At 39.8% G+C, this 21,025-nt stretch overlaps 1 protein-coding gene and 1 long non-coding RNA gene across 3 annotated transcripts in view; both read right to left on the reverse strand.

Moving 5' to 3' along the window:
• LOC131912997 (uncharacterized) overlaps window positions 1-20,271 on the reverse strand; it is a 44,938-nt gene extending 24,667 nt beyond the window's left edge. The window contains exon 1 of the long non-coding RNA XR_009379782.1: window positions 20,039-20,271. This is a non-coding gene — a long non-coding RNA (uncharacterized LOC131912997). The remainder of the gene's footprint in view (window positions 1-20,038) is intronic.
• LOC131912994 (EGF-like and EMI domain-containing protein 1) overlaps window positions 1-21,025 on the reverse strand; it is a 615,403-nt gene that overhangs the window by 343,090 nt on the left and 251,288 nt on the right. The gene's annotated exons all lie outside the window — the stretch shown is intronic.

A 21,025-nucleotide genomic window follows, 5' to 3' on the forward strand; every position in this document is an offset into this window, starting at 1 on the left:
AACAGTTATTCATTGCTGGTGGGAGTACAAACTAGTACATCCATTATGAAAATCAGTGAGGCTGGTGGTTCCTCTGGAAGCTAGGAGTAGATTTAGCACAAGATCCAGCTATACCACTCTTGGACATATACCCCAAGGGCCCTGCATTCTTGCTATAAAGATACTCGCTCACCCATGTTCATTGATGCTCTATTCATAGTAGCCAGAAATTGGAAACAGCCTAGGCATCCATCAGAAGATGAATGGATAATAAAGATGTGATACATTCACACAATGCAATATTGCTCAGCTGTTAAGAAAACTGAAAATTTCAGGTTAACTGATGGAGCTTAAAAAAATTATCCTGAGCGAGGTAACTCAGATCCACAAAGGCAAATATTGTATTTTTTCTCTTATATGTGGATGTTAGCTTTTAAGCTTTTGATATGTCTGCTACAGTTCAAATAACCACAGAGGTTAGGCACCTAGTAAGGGATCAGGGGTGAGTAGAGGATGCCCTAAGGAAGGAGAAACAGAATATACTATTATGGAGAGATAAAGGAGTAACTTAAAGAATAGGAGGATTAAATGGGGAGGCATATGAGAGAGAAGGGTAAACGAGGGGTTGTGAGGAGGGACAACTAACACTAAATGCCACTTGAAAAGTCATATGGAAACCTACAGAAGCTTCCTAAAACATATACATATATAAATGGAGTTAGCGAATAATAGGAGAGTCAGTGCCCCAGATAGACATCTTACGCTACCAAGAATAACATCCAGTGCCAGGAAAGGGTTACATTTGGTTGAGTCACTGGCCAAAGAGGAACCATAGACTCCAAAGAGGGACCATAGACTCCTGGAGCACTCCAGCAGGCCTGAGCATGGCAAACACGGTGCCAACAGGATTTGCCTTTTACTCTCCCTCCCTTGCTAAGAACTCATAGATTACATTCCCAAAGCCAACCCCAAAGGTCCATTCACTTATTTGGCCACTGACTCATTCCTGATACTAAACATCAAAGTAAGGTCCAATAATCAAAATTCATTATTTGGCTAATATGTCCAATCAGATTTACCAACTCACCCTAGCAGAGACTCCCTTTTTTTCTCCTTAAAAGCCCACTCCTGCAAAAATACAAAAACAAAAACAAACAAACAAACAAAAACTTCTGCTTGCTAGCTGCTGGCTGCGTATTGCTTTCTTGTTTGCTGATTGCTGTTGCTGCTGATTGCTATCTGCCTCTGCAGCCTCCCCTCCTCTACTTGCTCCTCCAGGGTAATAAATCTCGTTTCTGCTACATTTGATCTGGGCATTCCTGTACCAACTCCGAGGGGGCCGTTCTCGCTTACAACCCTCACCCTGAAACATCACGAGCTATTGCTAAGGCTGTTGGTTGCTCTCCACACCTGATGGTAAAGCCCCATTTCTGAAGACAACATTCATTTATGTCATCAAACAGGGAGAAGTTGAGCTAGTGCCTAATGAGAAGCTTCAGCCCTACTGACTACTATTCAAAGTGCTTGAATGTCCTCTCCACGTTACCACCAGAGGAAGAGAGGAAATAATCAGTATCACTCTGCTACAAAATCTGCAACCTACAAGAGCAACCTGCCTGCAGGAAGTACTGGTACAAGAGCAGCATAAATGTTATTGGCGTAACCAATCACTTTCTGACTGGATTTAAGGTCCATTCCATGAGAAGGAACCGGTACCTGAGTGCTGTGGGATGGTCTGTATGTCAAGTGTGTTGCTGATTGGTCAGTAAATAAATCACTGATTGGCCATTGGCTAGGCAGGAAGTATAGGTGGGACAAGGAAAAGAATTCTGGGAAGTAGAAGGCTGAGAGAGGGACACTGCCAGCCGCCATCAGGACAAGGAAGATGTAAAGTACCGGTAAGCCACAAGCCACGTGGCAAAGTAAAGATTAATAGAAATGGGCTAAATATAAGAGTAAGAGCTAGACAATAACAGGCCTGAGCTAATGGCCAAGCAGTTTAAATAATGTAAGAGTCTGTGTGTTTATTTTATAAGTGGGCTCTGGGACTGGCGGGACTTGGTGGCGGGAGCTGGAGAGAAATTCTCAAGCAACAAATGGCGCCCAACGTGGGGCAAGAGTTTCCACCTAAAAACTTAGAAAAAAGATTCTAAAACGGACCTAAAAACAGCTTCCTAATTGTCTCTCTCAAATAAGCGACAGCTGCCGGTTTGAGCTACTGGCGGGTTCCTAGTGTGCACTCTCGACCTGCAGTATGGTAGGAATGAGGCCTCTGCAAGTAACACATTAAGCTATGTGGTGGATTTAGCCTTTCCTAGTACAAAACAAAAAAAAAGAAGTTTCTGGGCTACACGCTACTTTGGTAAAAGTGTAGACCCACTATTTCTGAGAGTTACGGCTCCCAGAGCTGGCGGAAAGTGGACCACCGCCATGTTGGGAAGCTGAAGTGGGCGGAGCCAGCAGCCACTGCCCCATTTCAGGCTTAGAAGGCTGCAGTTTAAAGCAATAGGCTCACGCTAATATAAAAAAATAAGCCACGTAAAGATGGCTACCACACAAAGAATCTGGATTATGTTCTCTTTGATATTCGTAACTGCAGAAAAACATTTGATTGTAAAAGCTGTTGAGTTATGCCAAAATGTATATTTTAAAGGTACCTTGACTTCAAAATTTGGATATATAAGGATATGTTGCTTTGGAAAAGAGTCTCTGCTCTTGTTTCCACAGAAAGCCAGAGACTATGGATTTGTTCCAGATTAAGATACATCAGGTTTGACCAGCCAAGACCCCCTGAAAGGTCTCCAGTGACACCATGGCCCAGATGATTCAACATCCAGAATGGTTTCAAGGCAACTGGCTCAGACGATACAGCCTCATGGACTACTCCATGATCCTAAAATTTTCTTCGTGTCCCCATAAGATACAGCGCCCCCCTCCAGCAGGAAGTAGTAAGAGAAGCTACGCCCAAATTCCCAAATATACCAAGCTGGCTTTAGAGATGGAATTGGCTCACTCCCCCTCTAAACCCAGACATATTGCTCAAAAAAAAAAAAAAATGGTTAAGAGATTCTTATGTCCCAAATCAGAAGAGCCCTCTGGTGTGGGACAGACAAAAACCAATATTTTTATTTAAAGCAGGTTGATTATAAATACAATCTCTTTCTAAAGAAAAAAAGGGGATAGTTTAGATATGATAGGATGAAAGGGTAGATTAATGAACCTACTTTTAAAGAGTAACAACTTGTTTAAAATGTTTTACATCGCTATAGATTTTAGTTTATTGATACAAGTTTAAACTTAATTTTGTTATACTGTATATATATTTCTATTCTTGTTTGAGGTATTATGTTTATTAACTCATTTAAAATTATAATGGATAATTAAAAAATAGATTAATAATTAGTCATCTATGATAATCATATTTGTAGCCATGTTAGTTAAGTCTTCTAGGTATACATAGTTATATTTCAGATAGATAGGTAGTCTTCAAACACTTCAAAGACCTACAGAATATGGCATTTAAAATGTTTTAAAAATTTAGACTTTCTGCACAGTGAGACATGTCTGCTCCTGACAGCACTGATTTACTTCAGAGAGGAGGATGGGCATCGAAGACACTCCATACGGAGTTTATCTTCACCTTGACAAAAATAGCCATTTGGGCAAGAAACTGTTCTTGCCTGGACTGCCTGATCAACTGGACATGCAGGACCCATACAAAGGTGACCACTGAACTTTGCTTGACAAAATGGTCCTTCAGGTTCCTGCTTTGCAGAGAAAACTGCCAGACATTCTACAGGACACAGAGAAAAGTGAATAAGAGACTCTAGGCCTGTGGGCTGAAGACAGATGCCCCAACTTTACAAGAGAACTTTGAATGACTGTCCAGGCTGCCAGCTGTCTCTGTCTACCCTACAAGACTCCTAAAAGTTGCTTATATCCTTCTCCATTTCTCAGGTAGTAGTATATCCTTCTGAGGTCTTTGATGTGGTTAAAGACTAGATAGATACTTACAATTTTCCTTAGTTATAATAAAAGATAAGTTAGATATAAAACCTTAAACTTACAAATATAAGATAGATAGGATCTCTTCTTTAATATTGTAACTGTAATTCTTGCTTGATAATTGTTTTGTTATATGTAATTTTACTATGTTAAAGTTAAAACCTTCCTTTTTAAGAAAAGAAAAGGGGAAGTGCTGTGGGATGGTCTGTATGTCAAGTGTGTTGCTGATTGGTCAGTAAATAAATCACTGATTGGCCATTGGCTAGGCAGGAAGTATAGGCGGGACAAGGAAAAGAATTCTGGGAAGTGGAAGGCTGAGAGAGGGACACTGCCAGCCGCCATCAGGACAAGGAAGATGTAAAGTACCGGTAAGCCACAAGCCACGTGGCAAAGTAAAGATTAATAGAAATGGGCTAAATATAAGAGTAAGAGCTAGACAATAACAGGCCTGAGCTAATGGCCAAGCAGTTTAAATAATGTAAGAGTCTGTGTGTTTATTTTATAAGTGGGCTCTGGGACTGGCGGGACTTGGTGGCGGGAGCTGGAGAGAAATTCTCAAGCAACAACCTGACATTGTTGAAGTAGTCAAGAGCCTGAGTCCAAGGTCATGGGGCCTAGGGAAAAACCTAACACTAGGATTCTGCTAAAGGAACATAGAAAAAAACGACTCCTGTGACATACTGCTATCCCAACAGCTTAATGCCTCATTCAAACCACTTCAGAGATGCTTCATCTTGCAGTAGATGGGAATTAAGACAGAGACCCAGGTTTGGGGATTTAGCTCAGTGGTAGAGCGCTTGCCTAGCAAGCGCAAGGCCCTGGGTTCGGTCCTCAGCTCCAGGAGGGGGGAAAAAAAGACAGAGACCCACAGCTGGATAATGTGAAGAGTGAGAGACTTTGGAGTAGTTGGTCCTAAATGGGATATCCTCACCAAACCCCTCCCCTCAAGGCTTCAGCATTTTTGTGGAAGAGCAACTAGAAGACTGTATGATCCAGAGGTGATGGATGTCTCCAAGGAAACAGTGTCTTCAGCTTCACTGATGAACTCAGAGCCTGGCAGCACACACAGCACCTGTGACAGTTCAATCTCAGCACAGGGAAGTGGACATGGGGTTCCACCCCTAACTGAAGCCATTTGCTTCTGGCAAAGGGAAAAACAGTGTTCTGTGACAGAATGCCACTGGGTATATTAGCCACATTCCAGGGCAGGCCCTATGCCCAGGAGTATTCGCCCAGCACAAAATAACTCCATGGTGTTTTGTGGTCTTTTGGTTTCATTTTGTTTTGTTGTTGGCATTTTTATCTAATTAGTCTGTTTTCTTGTTTGTTTTGATTTTTTGGTGGAGTGTATTTTTTTGTTCAGGAGAGGGAAAGAATATAAAGTTGGATGGAGGAAGGTGGGGAGGATCTAGGAGGAGTTAGGAGAAGGGAAAACATGATGAAAACATTTTGCATGAAAAAAAATTTTTGTTTTGTTTTTGTTTTGTTTGGTTTGGTTTTTTCGAGACAGGGTTTCTCTGTGTAGCTTTGCGCCTTTCCTGGAACTCACTTGGTAGCCCAGGCTGGCCTCGAACTCACAGAGATTCGCCTGGCTCTGCCTTCCGAGTGCTGGGATTAAAGGCGTGCGCCACCACCACCCGGCATGAAAAAAATTTTAAAGAACTTAATCAAGCATCAAGGTTGCAAAAGATTACATGTCTGTCATAAGTATTTTATCCAATGAGTATAGATTTTTGCACTATGAAAATGACAAGCATTGTCATAGGTAATTTCTTCACACAATTTAATGTGCTTAATAATAAATTTAATATATCAAAGCACTGAGAATTGAATATCCCATTATCTTCATGTGATTAAAATAATAAACATAGGCAAATATTAAAAAAAGAAAATCTTACAAAATTTAGAAATTTGTACAAAGATATCCATACAAAATAGATGTATTCATATTTTTTAATTGAAAATAGACTTTAGTCATATAATGTATTGATATGATTTCCCCTCCCACAACTCCTCTCCGATCCTCCCCACCTCCCCATTCACTCAAATCCACTCCTTTTCTTTTTCTCTCTTATTGTAAAACAAACAGGCAACTAAAAGAAACTGACAATAACAGTAATAAAATAGAGTAAAATAAAAACAAACAAACCAGAATAGGACAAAACAATGAGAAGAAAAAAGAGCCCAAGGAAAAGCTCAGGAAACATACACAGACACAGAGACACACACATTTGTGCACACAGAAAACCCACAAGAACAAATCCAGAAACCATAACATATAACCAAAAGACTTGTAAGGTAAAAAAGAAAAAATGATACCCAGACAAATAACTATGAGGCAAAGAACCTCCAAACACACCATTTAGTTGGTTTTGTAATGGCCATCTACTGCTCCTAGGCATGGGGCCTGCCTTTGAGTGTGGTTTGTATATCCAGTGAAACTCCATTGGAGAAAACTAATTTTTCCTTTGTGTATTGTTATCAGTTGAAGATGACTTCTGAGTTAGAGATGAGAGATCATGTCTCCTTTCCTTCTCAGTGCTGGGACCCCATCTAGCTTAGACAAGTGTGAGCTCTGTGAATGCTGAGTGTGAGTTCATAGGTGCATCAGTCCTGTTGTGTCCAGAAGGCCTTGTTTCCTTGGTGCCTTCCACCATCATTGTCTCTTCCCGTCTTTCCCGTCTCTTCAAGAGAGTTTACTGATTCCTGAGGAGAAGGTTTGATGAAGATGTGCCATTTAGGACTGAGTGTTCCAAGGTCTCTCATTCCCAGCACATTGTCCAGTAGTGGGTCTCTGTATTTGTTCCCATCAGCTGCAGGAGGAAGTTTCTCTGGTGATGGCTGAACAAGACACTGATCTACGATTAAAAGTAGTTACTCCTGTGCTGTGGAGATGGCTAGTTTGGGGAAACCTTACCATGGAAACATGCATTTGGTGACTCATAGATTTAGTTTTCCAATTCAGTCCTCTTTTCTTTCAGCCCCAGACAGATAGCATTCTTGGCTTCTCCATGAGAACATTTCATTATTTTCTGTGAAATGCTTCTTTATATAAACTTTCCATTATCCTTTCCTAGTATCTAAATATCTAGTTAGGGTAAAAATTGAGGACTAGCCCTCTCGTTCACACCTAGATTCTATCAAGACTTATTCTAACACATTCCCAATTATTCCTTTCCATTCCTACCATTAACCTCCTAATTCCAAGTCAGTCATGCAGCTTCCACCAATGACCATGCTCCCCAAAATCACTTCCTGCTGACTCATCTAGGTTCTCTTTAAAATGCACTTTTGATACTTGTCAAGTGATCCTTTGACAAGAGATACTAAATTACATCACCCAGCTGCTTATTTTTCAGTGGTTCTGTCATCCTTGAGTAGCACACAGTGGCCATTTCCATGGTCACCAGGATGTGTGTGCTTCCCTGTCACTTCCTATGCTTCAGCCTAAGATGGTCTTACTTCGGCTTCTTTTGGATCTCAAGCCAAATCCCATCTACTTCAGGCAGTTCACTGGCTAATTCCTGCTGCTCAGGCCTCATCAATAAGACTGTCAATACCCACCTTCCTGAATACCATGTTCCCACCACACCTGGCACTCACCACCATATTAACACATTCAGTGTTTTTCTATGGTACTGGGGATTGAACCTAAAGTCTTGTGCTCAGGATTTTTTTCCAACACTAAGCTAAATTCCCAGTCCCTAATTAAGAGTTATATATTTATCATCTTCTTACGTAATTTTAATTATCTCATTCCTAACGTTTTATTCTATTTTCCCTTGGCTAGACTATAACCTTCAGGATAAGGTTAGAAGTCTTTCTACCTTCTTAACTGGGTCTCTAATAAATGGTAGGTACAAAGACAACAACAACTGAGTAAGTGCTGGAGAAAGAACATTTTGAATGGTGAGGAAACATAGTAACACATTCTACTACAGTGTTCAGGTGCTGTGGAGCACAGTGAAATCTCAGATGCTAAGCATTTCTGACCCGATAATGTCTGCATTGACAGGTTGCTTCTCTTGTGGTTCTGAATTATGACTCTGCTGTTATTTGGGGAAATTTAATGTATTAGAGAATGGGAAGGAGAGCCATGGAGTTGCAAAAAATGGTGCAGTAGGAGCCTGGTCACTGCATTTCCATTTGTGTTTACTACATTGGTTCTCTTGTATGGCCTTTGCTAAGCTTCATTCAATGACCAATCAATGTATTAATTTATAATGACTTTAAAAGTCTGTTCACCTCTAGTTCTCACCTTAATAAACACTACCAACTCAGACCTAGGTGCTCAACCTGAATATGAAACAGATTTACCTCCATACCATCCAATTCATCACTGTTCTGTTCATTCTACTTGTGGAAACACTGGCTTTTCTTCATATTTACTGTTACCGTAATATAAGCCACACCTTTATTTTTCTATGGTCTGCTCAGTGTCCTGTAATGGTTCATATTCTTACCCAAACCATTCTCCATGTGATAGTGACAGCAAGCTTGCAGAAGCTTTAGCTCCACCACTGACACAAGAACGTCCTCAGTTCTGGCCCTTTGCCGGTGATGCCTTAGCTACATGGAAAGCCTGTATCTCCATCTTTTCATTGGATTGTGGCTTTCTCTTTTATAGAAATGATGATCAGTACAGTGTCAAGATTTCTAAGTAAAGTGTATGTGTTTGTTTTGCTGAGATAGTCATTGGATGAGGACTCTTGGCTATCTGTAACCCAAAATTATACTTGATTGATGATGGCTACCTTTCACAAAACCACACCCCTCCTGGAGAAGCTTCTACCCAGTGACTTCCAGATGTATGCACAGCCAGATGTGTGCACAGCCAGAATGCTCTGCCAGGCTCTCTTGCTTTGATGTAAGGACAACTGGGAACAACTTCTGAGGTCTAGAATTTCTATAGGGTTGACCAAGCAACTGCTGTACTATACTCCAATTCAACCTCTGTCACTATCCCCTCACTGTGTCATCTTCAGAAACCTTTTCCAGTCAACCTCTTGATGGTAAATCTCAAAATCTGCTTCAGAAAATAAGGTCTATGATGTCATCTGTCTAATTCCTCAATATATCAACCATCCCTCAGCCCTGTCACTCTGAATCCTTTTTTTCATCATGACCCATTCATTATGCAAAAAGTCTGTCTCAATTTCCACTTCTACAGAATGAAACTCTTATAAGGGCAGGGAACACCTTTACTATATGGGTATGTAGTTGGTAAATTTTTAAAAAATTCACCCATTTTTTCTTGTGGTAGACATTAGCAAGCCATCTCATGTTGAAGTGCTCTTCAATTTCCAGATTCCTTATAAAGATTCCAAGGGATTCGTGTTACTAACAGAGCAAAATGCACCAGGGCTGGGACTGCCAAAGCCCATGTAGAAAGCTACAAAACCAACATCCACCACTGCAACCAGTGTAATTTATAAGAGTCTGGGTGCAGCTCATGAATAACTGCCTATCAGCACAAGAACCTGGCTTCAAACCTAAGCACTGGGAAAAAAAAGATTTTTTAAAAGATTTACACAAATTGAACCAATAGTTAAGGTAACTGAGGCCTTAAGATACATGTAAACACAGACCCATTTCTCCTCTGACACATCAGCACATGAGACCAGGCAGTAACTACACAGAAGAGCATAAAATAGTTTTCATTTAAATTTCTACTAAAAAAAAAAAAGATGATAACTGAAAACATTTTTCATACTCCAGACACAGAATACACTTTTCATATTCCAGCCAAGGTCATGTGCCTGCTCACAGAGGGATTTGACCCCTTTCCTGGAGTCACACTTTATATCTAGCCTAGCATTGCTGATGCAGTACATCTCAGTCATTTTTTGGGTTGATTAATATGCATCTTAGAAGTCATCTCAGAGAACAATACTCTTTTGTGAGAAGAACTGGATTTTCCCCCTCTTAAAAGAGTTTCCCAGAGAAAGGCCATTTAGGTCCAGTTTTTATAATTATTACTTAGGCCACCAAGTGTCTCAAGGTCCTATCCTCCATAAGTTTAATCAACTGAAATATTTAGGTCTTCACCTTGGACTTAAGCTTTGCTTCCAATATCTTTGAGTGAGGGTGTGTGGACAGAAGGAAGTTCTGTGGATCTCCAAGCAGAATATCTTGTTTGAAAAGGAAAGGAAGAACAAAAACACTTGTGGAGTTTAAAATAATGAAAAAATTTTAATCAGAATATAAACTGCTTAGAATGAAAAAACATCAAAATTTGAATAAAATTAAGCTCTTCTTAAATAATTAAATTCAAAGTAAGAGTGAAAATAAAACTAATTCATAATTTTTCCCTTAACAGTGTTCACTAGAAGTAGTCATTAGTTTCCACTTCTTTCTTTACAAGCAATATGGTGAAAACAGCCTACAGTGCTATAGTTCTCCATTTAGAAGGCTTCTTTCTCCCTGGGCATGGATGTACTCTCCTATGGTCCTGACACTTGGCAGGCAGGGGTAAGAGGGTATAGAGTTCAAATTACCCTGTTACATACAGTAATAGCCTATATCAGAAAGAAAGAAAGAAAGAAAGAAAGAAAGAAAGAAAGAAAGAAAGAAAGAAAGAAAGAAAGAAAGAAAGAAAGAAAGAAAAAAAGGGTGGAGGGAGGAAGGAAAGTCTTCCTCAAGAGGCAAGAAAATAGCTCATTTTTTACAAAATTATTAGTGAAAGGTAATAAATGTTAAGAAATATGCCAGAAAAGGCTACAAGTAGAATTAAGTGAAACTTAATAATTTCCTTGAATGTGATGTTGATTTCTATATATCTTTGCTGACAGTGTATGTTAATAATATTTACATATGTGCAAATCCAGAGGAAAAATCTACAGGCTCTGGTCATCATAAAGTGTTCTTTGTAGATGTATTCAGGAAACATATAGGTTTCCTCCATTTCATCCTGAATATAATTGTTCTTTTTTTCTGCTGCAAATCAATATATATATATATATATATATATTATATAAGATTATATATATATATAATCTTATTGCTGACAATTAAATGCTAAAATATTAACAATGTTAATACTTACTACAATGGACTTGAACTTCCTACCCTATTTCTAAAGGATATATAGTTTTTATAATTAGCAAGCATTAGTTTTACAAGTAGGACAAACAATAAAATGATGTGCTTTCTATTGAAATGTAGACAATAAACTCTTCAGATAATCTCTGGCAAGCATTTGGGGCAAACTTATTTGCTAATATTTAGTGTGTTGTGAATATTTTCTTACTATTTTTCAGAAGTAGGGTTTGTATGTGATTTTGCAACCTGAGTTGAGATTTAATATTTCATTTTCACCAAGAAGAATACATTCATCTGATGAAAACCATGACAACCAAAATGTAAATTCTGATTGGCATTGCCAAACTCAAAGAGCATATGTGAACTATGTGTTCTCTAGCCAAGATGAAACTGATCCAACCCATCGTAGTTATACCACAGAGGAAAGCTATGAGATGCAAAGATGTTCTCCAGTCTCCTACTTCTGCAATAAACTCAAAACATCTCTGACAACCCTCTTAGAAGAGTAGAAATAAGAATAACACATAGTTAAAAATATGACTGGGCTGGAGAGACAACTCAGGGATGGAGCACTTATGGTGGTTTAAATGTGAATGCTCCCCATTGGTTCACATGTTTAAATACTTAGTCCCCTCTGGTGGTGCGGTTTGGGAAGGTTGTGGAACCTTCAGGAAGATGGAAGCTCACTGGAGGATATAGGTCACTAGGGGCGGGTCTTGAGCCCCACTTCCTGCCACTGTGTGCCTTTTAACTGTAGATGCAATGTTACCAGTCATCTCACACTCATTCTGTGGCATCTTCTCTGACATGATACAGTATATACCTTCAAACTGTGAGTCAAAATAAGCCCTCCTTTTCTTCATTATGTTCCTGAGTCATAGTAACCAATACAATACTTGCCTGAGTGTCCTAGATCCAATCCTCAGTAATACAGACAAAAACATGATAAATGCAGAGGTGAATATTGCCATCTTAAGAATTACTATAACACTACATATGAATAATACAGTATAGGGTTCAAATATCAGGGAGTCAGACCTTTTCTGTAAAGAAATAAAGTTTTAAGGATGCTCATTATTAGCTACATGAAGACATGTAGCTTGCAGAATGCAATGTACCTGTACACCAAAAGTAAATGCTTACTTTTACTTTTATACCTATTATACTTTATAATTTAGAAAACACAGTTTGGTTTATGTACTCTCAATAATGGCTATTATAAAAGGAAATATAATTTAAGACAAGTCAATCATTAGTTTTGAATTGTTGTATCAGAGAAGATAGTAAAAGAAGAAAATGTGTGAAGTATTTATTTATTCACTCACTCATTTAACAAATATTAAGTGACCTATGCATACTTCACAGGTGCTAATGACAGCTCACGGTTCTTAGAAAGAAACCCAGGGGCTAAGTATAAATGTACCTAGAATACAATGTGGGCACAGGCGCTCCTCAGCCTGCATTTACTACTGCTGAGTGTGCGCCCAACCAACATAAATGCTCTGGAGAGTCATATATGCACTGTTCACATCAGCTTGCCTAAATGTGTTTAGTTTTCTCAATGCATTTGATAAAAGTGCTGAAGAAGAAAACTTTGTGCTATCGATATCTAATATTCACAACAACAAAATAATACTAAAAATTGAGCTAAATATCTCTCTCTACGAAGTTCCAGAGTATTGCAATACTCAGGAATGACCTGAAACCAGACAGGTGTGGATGAACATCTGTTACTATATTAACCAACAGCTGAGTTGGGTCAAGTGGGACAAAGGATCAGTGAGGACCTTAATCCAGGGGCTTAGTTACCAAGAGGTCATGGGGAGGTCAGAGTTGACAAACTCAGGCTTTTTGGCATTTTATCTTTTTAAATATAAACTTGCTTGTTGACTGTTCTTTCAAAAATCTAGTGTTTTTATTAAAAATGGAGCTTTATTTTCTTTTTCTTTTTTTGTTTCATGTCTGGCTTTTATTTTATTTCTAAAAACTGAAGTTGGCTGCATTAAGGGAGAGTTGAGAAGGAAAATACAATAACATGGGAGTTTTGGCCCATTTTTATTTCAATGTTCTTCAATTCAAGCTTTCACCATTAAAAAATCATCATATATGAATATATTCTTACAGTCAAGAGTTAAGAATCACAGGCTGGTAACTGTAAACAGCATAGTTTATGAATTAAAAAGTAATAGGAAAAAAACATACCTTGGGCTAGTTCCGTGCCTACAGCAGTTCTGCCTGAAATAACTTTAAAAGGTCTATAAGACTTTATGGTTAGTTGTATTTACTAAAGATAATCACAATGTTTTATATACCACATACTACCCTATAAGTTGATCTCAGCATTTCTTTAATTAGTCTTTTTCTATCCCATCAGCCAGCTTGTTTCTAACTAGCTCTTATAAATTAAACTAACCCATTTCTAGTAATCTACATGCTGTCACGTGACTGGTGGCTTTTACCTCTCCTCCTGCGTGTCCTGCTTCCTCTGCATCCCACTGGAGACCCCTTCTTCCCAGAACTCTCTGTGTCCAGAAGTCCCACCTATACCTCCTGCCTAGCTATTAGCCATTTAGCTTTTTAACAAACCAACCACAGTGACATATCTTTACACAGTGTAATCAAATATCTCACAACACACTTCACTTCACCAACAAAGGATGGAGTCTAGTGTTTCCCTCAACTTTCTGAGTGGGCCTCTATGACTTACTTGATAGAATTTGCAGAAGTTAGGGTTCAGGATTCCTAAGGCCAGGTCATAGGAACTTTTGAAGTCCTACTTGGGCCCCATGGAGCACTCATTTATGAGAGATGCTTTTTAGAACCAGTACCTGAGACAGTCAATCTTCCTGGAAAGGTGATGAGGAGGCCTTCTAGTTGACTCAACAAACTGACAGCCAATATCAAACCATCTCCTCATTCATTTAGCTCTTAACATTGTAAAATCAACCATGGCCAGGAATTCATGTTACAGTTAATCAGTGGGAGATTCATGCATAATTTTATGAAAATAACATCCAAGTGACTTATTCACCACCCACAGCTGGAGCTAAGCTTATAACATAGCACAATCATCAGGCAACAAAAAACCAACTTCTGAAAACTCTTTGTGTACCTTTAAATTTGAACAAGGGGAGCTGGATAGATGGCTCAGGGGTGAAGAGCTTATGCTGCTCTTCCAGAGGACCTGAGTTTGGTTCACAGCAGTCACGAAAGGCAGTTTTTAACTGCCTAAAATTCCAGCTCCAGGGGATCTATATTAAGGTCCAATATCCGCCCCTCACACATGTAATTAAAAATAATAAAATTAAATGTTAAAAATACCTGAATGGGAATATAAAACCAAAGTAGAGATTGGCATATTACATCTGTAATTGTCCCATTCTTAAATAAAATAAATTTCAAGATCAAAATCATGTAACATTCCTTGAATTGTACGGTTTTTATTGGTATGTTGTTCAGTTACAAAGGCCTATCAAGTGTAGAAGAACATCTAAAATATGTAGTAGTCATTCCAAAGAAGGATGCAGCCTCTTTGACCACATCGTTCCACAGCTCATAGTGAGGAAAAAGGTGTGTGCTGCCAACAATCATTTAGAATATTGAGCACGCACAATTGAAGTGTGAGGTTCACAACCAAAAGAACAGTTTCTTTAGGGGTGGATTGATGGCACACAACCACCCAGCTGCAAATATGTCTGTGGTTCTATGGGATTCTTAATCACTTTGTCTCTTCAGTTTGTGTGTTGTCAATGAAGTCCAAAGGACACGAAAATATGAATCTGATGTTTGGAGTTCCTACTCACAGGCACCTTTTCTCCTCTCTTCTGCCCACAGCTCTCCAGCACAGCACAAGCTGTGCCTTGCTTGGTGGCATCTGAAGTGGAAGTCTAGGTGTGAGCACAGGTAGTCTCCTCACCTATGTGCCTGTACTTGAGTGGGTTGCCAGCCCCACAATGTACTAGGTCTTGGACTCTTGCCCAACCGAATCCATGTATCTGACGTCAGAGTCAGAAGTCCTTTGGGAGTCACTTGCTCATCCTCTGTGGGAAAGGCAGGTAGACTTTCTCTCCCGTAGGTTAGAGCTCATGCTGTTCCTTTTTGCTCTTAGCCCCACGAATTATGTGTAGGGGTCCCCAGTCATTGTTGCTTCCGTGCGTCTACCGGCACTTTATGAGAAGTTACTGGTGAACAAACTCTGGCTAATCTGCCTAAAGTAGCATTCTGCTTCAATTACACGAGTGTGAGCGTTAGATAGTAGCATCAAATTGCACTAATCACTCAATCACATTTCTCAACAGAGGTGACAAAACAAAACTGATGTGCCTTAGTTGGGTGGTAGACAAGTTGACAAGAAAGTGCAAGTCAGGCAGGAAGAGGGTGAGTTGAACAAAAGCTGTCTGGAAACACCCAGGTTCTTTCCAAGTAGGAAACGGAATTTTACCTGAAGGCAGAATAAAAAACAAATAATGCCAGGCAAGGAACAGGTAGAAAACCCAATAGAATGGTTTTTAGTCTAAGATATATACACATCATAACAAAATCCTGTGATTAAAAGGCTGTCACCATAGTATGGGATTGCGGCATTTGATTTTTAATTGTAAGAATGCCTATTTATGACAAATGGCCCAGTTCCCTGGAGTTGCCCAAGATGAGGAGTTCACCCTTATTAAAGGTCAGTAAGAACTCTGATGTCACAACTAAGATGACATTGATGTTTAACACAGCATTAAGAGTTGCTCATATGATTTACCCCAAGGCAAAATTTGATATTGTAAAGTGCTTGTCAACTTTGGAAATATTCCTAGTATGTGTACGTGTGCATAGTGCATGTGTGTGCATGTATGTGTATGTATATGTGTTCGTGTGTGTGTGTGTGTGTGTGTGTGTGTGTATGAGAGAGAGAGAGAGAGAAAGAGCGAGAATGAGAGAGAGTGAGAGCAGCGAGAGCGAGAGCGAGAGCGAGAGCGAGAGCGAGAGCGAGAGAGAGAGAGAGAGAGAGAGAGAGAGAGAGAGAGAGAGAGAGAGAGCGAGATCAGACAGTTTCACTTCCCAGGCCAGTGTGAAGACGAGGTTTCAGCATTTCAAAATATTTCATTAGCATCACATCACAGAAGCCTGAGATTGGACGATGAGATGAGATTTTCCCAGTTCTCCTGGCAAGTTCCCACTTTTTAAATGGCTGCCATTTGCGGTATTAATTTGGAAAGGAAAATACAGCAGGAAAAAAGTTAAGAAACATAAGGTGCATGTTTCTTCGTATCACAGCCAATAAACTGTCTCCAAAACAGACTGGCAGACGCTCCAAAGTGCTACTTAAACAAGAGGCAGGGACCATGGGAAGCCTGCCCACTCCCACCCTGGATGCTGGGACAGAAAAGAAGCCATTTCCTGCTTTTCCCACTCCCTCATACCAATATGAATAGGAAGTAAAGATACAGCGTCCTGGGATACAACCCCCAGTGCATAGCTGAAAACAGCATGTCCCTAAGCCAAGAAGAGGCTGTCTTTGCCTTTGATTAATTAGTTTACAAATCCTGAGAGGATTGTCTGTATATTCAGGACTAGTCAGGATTGCCTGGACAACTGGCAACAGTTTAGAAGATAAAAGATTCTAAAAACAAAGCAAACACAGAGACCCAAGATCCTCTCTTTATCCTCATATCAAATATGAGAGCCAGAATCTGGAAAGACATCTCCAAGGTCACCTTCTCACTATAGCCACATCAGAGGGCTTCTTTTAACCTGTGTAATTGTTCTTCCTGAGAACCAAGACCAGAACAGCAAGTCTTTAGAAATGCCCAAGCATGAAGAAGGCACCATATTTTGTGTGATTTAAGTTATCATTTAGACTGCGCTACACTAGTGTTTTATCTGCCACTCAGAAAAATAAAACTGTCAACTATGTTCCTAAGATATGGCAACAGTTAGGCACAGCCTAATTTCAAAGCCATTAAAACGTGAAAAATGCACACTTCAAAACTGATGTAATATAATGCTTAATCTCTCTAAGCTGCACCTTCCTCTCTCATTGCTCATAGCACAGTGTGGACAGAAGCTGATTCTCCTTGCTGAGGCTGTAAAGGGGTGAAGTGAGGCAGTGGGATCACCACATTACGTCAAGCTTGACTACTATTTCTGCTATTGTCTCTCATAATCTACTGGAACCAAGTGTCTTAAGAACCTGTCCGACAGGTTGTGGGAGGATTAGTCCATATGCCCACATGTCCTTGCAGCCCACCATCAATCTTATGAGAGTCTCACTAGAAAGCTAGTGACAGACAAAATCTTTTTCCAGCACAGCGGGGTTGGAGAATTACAGTGTCACAGGCAAAACCACCAGAAATGGGTCTGGTCCCCTCGTGGCTTTCCCACAGGGTCCCTCTTTAAAGCTTCAGATGCCTGAACTTCTGTCATGGCCTCTGAGCTGGTTACAGGCAAAGGATGTCTGCCGGCATGTCCCGATTCCTTGCAATCCTGTCCTACCCTGTGTGCTGCACATACACAGCATGCTCCTTCCATGAAACGCTACACCTGACTTGCATATGAAGGAAAAAGGGAAGACGGAAAGGGTTGAAACCTCACACACTCATAAAACTTTTCAGATGTTGACTTGAATCAAATTATATCAGCTAAGTAAACCTATATTTCAGGTGCAAAAGAAGAAGTTGGTGCTATTTTCCTGCGAGTGAAACATTCACTCCAGGCTGAATGCCTTTGAAATGCTCTTGTAAAAGTGTGATTGGTATCAGCTGTGAGGACAGGGTGACCAATATAGAAATAATGAGACGGAGAGGCCTGCAGGCAGAAACGCCAGAAAGACTATGATGAGTCTGTGCATGACTGAAGATCAATATGTTCAGAAGATGATGGAATGGGCTTCAATGAGGGAGAAAAAAAATTGATTGAGATAGTTCAAGTGCATGTAGGATGACCAAGAGGGACTGAGAACTGGACACCTGCCAACACCAACATGAGTGATATGGTGATACCCCCAACCCTCGGGTGCTTGCCTGTGTGAGGCCAAGATAAAGCAAGGTGTGGGTGTGAGTGAGTGAAGTTCAGTTTTTCAGAATCCCCAGCTCTGCATCTTCAGACTTCTTTCCAACCATACAGTCAATACAGCTATGTTAGCTCTAACATGAGGACACATTTCTCCTAGACTTGGTGCACATAGTGTATTTATCAAACCTTGTAAATAATGACGAAGCTTTCTGTCTCCTAAACCAATATTCATGCTAGCAGATCTATATCCATTCTCCCCCTACCTTGTACTGTTGGTCTTTCCATTAGAGGGCTTTCGCTTTGAGACCTCTGCCAACTGCACATCATCTGTCGCAGTGGTCTGCACCCTGCCGGTAAAAACTTCTTCACTTAAAGCCATCATGAGCTAGTTCTAGACAGATAATATGTCATTTATTCTGTGAGATTTCCTTCCTCAACTCCCTCAAGGTGCACTATCTTAAAACAAACATGCTGAGTAAATGGCAAATCCCCTCATTTGTGGATGATAGCTCTGAATTGGGATGACAATGCTCACCTCAAAACTGTTTAATAAAACACCGATGCCAGGCATCAGTGAGTTGTTAGGGGAGTTCAAGAGATTCTCCCAAGCAATATAGTCCATTGTTGTTGCACCTGGTGCTTTTGTGAAAATGATAGTAAGACTCTGTTGTTGAAGACACCACTCACTGCAGACACAGGATTTGGAGGAGTTGATCTGGCTCGGAACTGGAAAACTGTTCACTGAGGACCAACTCCCATAGTTTCAGAAGAAGCCACCCATAAAAACTGCCAACAGAGTAAAACAATCAAAGTTTTATCTTTGTAACACCAACCATTAGCAGCATGGGAAGTATTCAGAAAGCTACAATAGTGACATCTATATTCTTAGAGTAACCAACAGTCACCTAACTTGACTCAAAGGCCATTCAATAAGAGAGAATCCATACCTGAAAGTGTAAATTTAGCTAATAACTTGTGGCTGGTGAAGCCATGGAACATAGAGGAGAGCATACTATTATCAGTTTTCTAAACTAGTACAATCTCTAACTGCATCCTTACTCCAACAGGGGAGTGGAGCTCAAACTCCTCATTGGAGAAGCTTCTTTATTTTCATCTCCAGCATACAGAGTCACTACAGAAAGCCAGAACGTGTCAAATGGCAGAGATCAAGTGACTGGGATGCCAGTCCCCAGGTAATACATTGGCAACACAACACTAACAATAAGGAACATTGTAAAGGCGGCGGGGAGAGGGGATTGTAAGAGCCAGAGGACCAGGGCTGCTGCCATGTGACAGTCTCTTCTAAGAAAGTAAAATAAAATAAAACCAAGACACAACAGAGGGAGTTAAGGTGGATCTCAGAGAAGTTGGGGGGAAGTAGTGGAGGGAAAATAGGATCAAGATATATTCTATAAAATTCTCTAAGAATTAGAATTATATGTATTTTTCTAAGAAATACATTTACTTCTGCTACAGTAAGTTATGAGTTAGAATGAACTTTCTCTCTTTCTCCTTATCCTTTACACTTGCATAGGAAAGAGCTTACAGATTTTAAGATGACCATGTGATAATATTTGAAATACTTTTGAAATACTTACTTACAATTACAGAAATCACCAGAAATTAAAAAATCAATCTTTAAATGTACTGTAAAACATCACAAAATAAGAATAATAGACTAAATATCACACTTGCCTTGTTTAGGCATGTTTTCATGGTATTATAGGGATCAACTGTACTTTTTTACCCTAATTTTTTAAGAGTAAAAGCTATTTTAATTGAATAGCGCTTAACTAACTCTGTGAAAAATAAACAATTATTAGTCTTCAGCAGGAAAATACGCATTACTGTTTGAGAAAATATATTTGGCTTTTGACTCTGCCAGGTTTAAATACTACAGGCTATTTTAAATAAGTGTATTTATAATCTCTGTCTACTAAACTAAATTCTGTTGTGTTAGACGTTAAATAGCAGTTTATTAGAGGTGACATACTAAAGGTAGTTAGCTTACCATGACTGTAACAGGATAATTGATATATGTCAGCTTAGTAGGAATCAAAGCTTAAAGCTCCCAGTTTTGGAAAGTCTAGTCAATACTTGATTGGCTTGATTGGCCCAAGCCATGGTGACAGCAATCATTAGGGTGGGAGAAGCAGAAGACCAGGCCTTGCAGCTCATGGCCAGGAATTGGAGAGAGCGAGAGAGCGAGAAAGAGAGAGAGAGACAGAGAGACAGAGAGACAGAGAGAGACACAGAGACACAGAGAGACAGAGACAGACAAAGAGAGACAGAGACACAGAGTGAGAGACAGAGACACAGAGAGAGACAGAGAGAGGCAGAGACAGAGACAGATAGACAGAGACAGAGTCTCACAAACCCCTTCAAGGGTATACCTCTATATTCTAAAACTCCTTTGTCTTAGCTACTGTTCTACTGTTGTGAAGAGACACCATCACCAAGGCAATCTATAAAAGGAATCATTTAATTGGGGGCTTGCTTACAGTTTCAGAGGGTGAGTCCATTACCACCATGGCAGGGAGCACAGCAGCAGGCAGGAAGGCATGGTACAGTGTACAACTTATTTACAATCAACAGGCAAAAAGAGTGAAACTGGGTCTGGCATGGGCTTTTGAAACCTCAAAGCCTACCCCCAGTGACACACCTCCTCCAACAAGTTTATATCTCCTAATCCTCCCCAAACAGTTCCACCAACTAGAGACCAAGCATTCAAATACCTGACTTTATGAGGGCCATTCTCATTCAAATCACCATATTCTTTCTTCTCTCATGTATCAAAGGTGCTTTTACTTTCATATGACAACATTTTGAAAATTAGATCTTTTACACATGTGCAATGGGGGTTGTCAAGACCCAGATTTTAGTAACCATCTTTATTAGAACATTAGTTAAAGTAAGCATATCAGAAATAGCCTCTGATTTAAGGACTCATAGAATAAGCATGAGCTTTCTAAAATATCACTTTTAGGAGTTCAGTGGT

Source organism: Peromyscus eremicus, chromosome 6 (assembly GCF_949786415.1).
Source record: "Peromyscus eremicus chromosome 6, PerEre_H2_v1, whole genome shotgun sequence".
NCBI lineage: Eukaryota > Metazoa > Chordata > Mammalia > Rodentia > Cricetidae > Peromyscus > Peromyscus eremicus.